Below are 3,898 nucleotides of genomic sequence, written 5' to 3' on the forward strand. Positions count from 1 at the left end.
TTGGGTTTAGGTTGTTTGTCTCTAATGAAATCCCCACACTTAGTGATGAACTCAAATAAGCAATTGCTTACTCAGCTTTGCAGCTCAGTTATCTGAAGTTATAATCACTTCCTGCATCTTTCTTTGTCTTTGCCTCTGTGCTGTTGTACTACTGATGGTCTGGGAGGTATTCTGCTGCTCCTGCTGCTCCTGCAGCTGCTTTTCTCTGCCTCAAGGCACATCAGCAGGTGAGGAGGAAAAGAAGTTATCGGTTATTGCTGTGTCTTCTTTTGATGCCTTAGACACAGGCTGCTCTGTAACATGGAATATCATCCCTCTTATTTCTGACAGGGGAGGACAAGGAGCCTTGATGTCTGTTGTTAAGACTGTAGCATTTGCACCTAAGGGAGGAAGTGGCAAAATCCATTTGTAACCTCTGGGCAAATGCGGAGAGGCAGAGGAGGTGTAAGTCAGAGGGAGCTGATCCCCAGTTTCCTAGTGTGAGCATTTGCACTTAGATGGCATAGGGTCTGTGGGCATCTCTCTTGGTGCCTGGCTGTGATCCTGGCCACGGCTGCAGAGATGAAGTGTCACGGCCCTGAGTGTACCTAACAGGACGTAACTGCCCTGCGAACCTGCCCACAGGCTCAGGGGTTCCATTTAAGCTCAGTCCATGACTTCCAGTTGCTCCCTGAGCTAAGGGGTAGATGTACCTGTCTCCCACTCCATACAGCCATGCCTGCACATGGCCATGAAAGTCAGACTGGCACTGTGGCCCATGGACTGACTCCCCGGTTTGATGTCGGACCCTGATGACCACTGGACTGCGTCTGACCCTAGTTACTGTCATTGGATCTGGCTCTGACGTGCCTTGTCACCATGAACGATCTGGACTCTTGGTTGACCCTGGCTGCCATCCCCAGGCTTGGCTGCTGGACTTGCTTATGTCCCATGGGACAGGGCCCTGGCTGGCGAGCCCTGCCCCGCTGGCTGAGTTATCCTGCTTGACTCCTCACGCCATAGCCCTTGCTACTTTCTGAACCTTGAGAGGGGTCTCTGTGGAGGGTTGATTCTTTGGGAAGACTCATTTTGGTGTGAAACGCTTCCTCAACTACTAGGATAGGCAAACAAGAGCATGTGGCTTTGGGGGTATCATGTCTGCCCCCTGGGGAAGGTGACATGGTGCATCAAAGCTGTGCCTTCCTGCAAATCTTCAGTGTGGGAAATAGGTTCTCACCAGCTCATTAGTTGCAAAATTAATTAGCATTCCAGCTGTGGGATGTGATGTAGTTCTTAACCCAGAAGGCTGGCCAGGCAAGAGCTGCTCTCCAGCCTCAGGAAAGGATGTTTTGGGGTTTGGGGGTTTCTTTCTTGTCTGCTTTTTAAGCTGCTGATACTTCCAGTGTGTTCTGCTGGGATCAGCAATCTGCCCTGTACTGTGGCGTTTACAGCCTCCCAGGGCAAGAAGAGAAACCACTCTTTTGCAGAATCCTTGCTGAACAGGTTCCCTGAAAAAGATGAGGAACTCGTGATTGGTTGCTCCTTGGAAGCAAAGATCATGACACATGCATTTACAGAGAAGAAACAATAACAATCAACAATAGACAGGAGGAAATGGCTCCTCCGAGAACAGGAGCCAGACTAAGGGAAGAAAAATGCTTGTGTTAGATAAGTATGTTTTATGAGAAGGGAGGAGAAAATGCTGAGAAAGCAGGGGTGGTAAAGGAGAGACAAGGGATGAGAGCAGCCCCTGGAGAGGGGTTGGACCATGTCAAGAGGCCACTTGTGAAGCGAAGCCTCCTCACTGATAAGACTGCAGTGTAAACTGAATTGCTGCAGCATCATCCCACAGGAGACTGCTCTGCTAAGCAAAGTGGTGCATTTTGCCTCAGAGCAGCTGTCTCAAGGGAGGAAGCAGAGGTTTCCTTGTGAGAGATGCTGCTAGGTCACCCCACTCACTTGGTGCTCCTGATGGCAGCAGCTCATCTCCTCCTGAAGGGCAGGTAAATACACAGAGGCAAGTGTGTGGCAGCTTCTGCCAGCTCTTGCTGTCTCAGGAGGATGGAGACAGCTGTGCAGAGGGGACCAGCCCTCCCAAAGTGGCCTGTGTGGGGCTTGCAGTGCAAGAAACCTGTTCTCACCTGTGATGTGTACTCTTAATTCAGCACTGTTTTGTACTAAATCCCCCCTGCTCCCCTCTCTTTCCTTGCTAAGCTTGTCTCAAGCTGCTGGGAAAATTATGTTTTATTTTCCCATTTCTGTGAGGCCTCCTAACTTCACCTATGATTGCAGATACTGGAGGTTGCAAGCTCGTGCTAACTGCAGCAAAATCCCACATGCACTATGCACCTCAGAAGGCAGAGTATAAGGGGTGTTCTGGGATGGCTGGGAGCGTCCCTGTTTGTCGGTGCAGGGTAGGGTGGGCTCACTGTGTTCTCACTGGGAGCCTCTGCTCTCTTGGTTTTTTTTCAAATGAAGGGATCTGGGTGACCCAGCAGCCCCTGTTGTGTTTGCATGCTGTAGCCCCAGAGGAGCTTTATTTGATATACTCCATGCAGCTTTCAAGGCACAGGTCCTTGTCAAAGTAATAATTCACACTATGTTCCTCTGAAGCTTTTCTGACTCTTGTGGAGACAAAGCAAGGCTAAAGAATGTTATTGTGGCAGAAAAGAGAGACAATTATGTCTTTCCCACACAAAGTCACAGAAGAGTGCTGATGTGTTGCTTGAGATCTGGGACTTGATTAAACTGGAAGTCTGGAACTGGGGAAATGTGAACAACTTGAATCAAAGCTGAAGATTTTCCTGTGATCCTTTGTGAAACATAATTCACTTACCCACATAGTGGGTGTTGCATGTCTCTTAATTATTGTAAAACCAGAATGTGTTCCTGCTCCTAAACTTAGTTTTCTATTTTCTTGCACTTTGATAAAGTGAGTTCTTCCTTTGGAGATCTTCAATATTGTCTGTATTATTACTGTTGCTATTCTGCCCAAGTAAAATGTGAAGTAACACAACCCTGATCTGATTACAATTAAGATCTTATAATTATCCCTAGCTTATCAAAGTTTGGGCTTTGAACAAGGAGACTGCATTGGAGCTGACCTGGTGGTGGGAAAGTATTTCCAGCTGTTCGAGCACTGCAGTGATCCTCTGCCATGGCTTGTTCCTACAGCCTGGACTGTCCACAGTCTCATCGCAGGGAAAAGATGGGTTGTCAGTTTGTGTTTGTTAACTTGCACATGTACTACCAGGTCAAGGTGCGTCCTAAGCTCCCCGTTATCTCTAAATTGATGTCCTAACACGTACACAGAGCCCTTGCAGGTACAAGATGCTGCCTGTTACCTGCTAACTAAAATCAAGAATATGCATGTCTTTTCAAACAGTTAACAACTGCTCCTGTGATGTTCTCCTTAGCTAGGCTGACCTGAGCCACTGGAGCAGGTGTTCACCTCTTGAGGAAGCTCTGCTCCGAAATGGATGTTGCTCTAGATGAACCCCTTCGCCCCTGTTCCTTTTTACCATATAGGTGGGCATGCGGTTCCCTCTGAAAATCAGGAATCAGCTCAAGATACACAATGCTGCTTGGGGGAGAGCTGACTGTAGTAACAATCTCTTGCTTCCACTCACATGTTTTTAATTCTATTTCGAGGCAGATCTAGATTACCACCCAGGAGCTGCATATATTATCCTGACTCAAGAATGTCTTTAGGGTACGTTTTCTTATGTAAAGTTGATTTGCCAAATTTACCTGCACACCAGTTCGCAGATCTTTCCATCCAAGACTGATATGATTTGCTTTTGGATTGACCAGACTATCGGCTCCTGAACTCTTCTATGCTGGGATCCCTCAATGAGACAGACAGTGCTGCTAGCTCCAGAGAAGAGCTAGATTTTACATGTGTTGATCTAACCTCAAG

This window comes from Mesitornis unicolor, unplaced genomic scaffold (genome assembly GCF_000695765.1).
Source record: "Mesitornis unicolor isolate BGI_N332 unplaced genomic scaffold, ASM69576v1 scaffold46493, whole genome shotgun sequence".
Taxonomy (NCBI): domain Eukaryota; kingdom Metazoa; phylum Chordata; class Aves; order Mesitornithiformes; family Mesitornithidae; genus Mesitornis; species Mesitornis unicolor.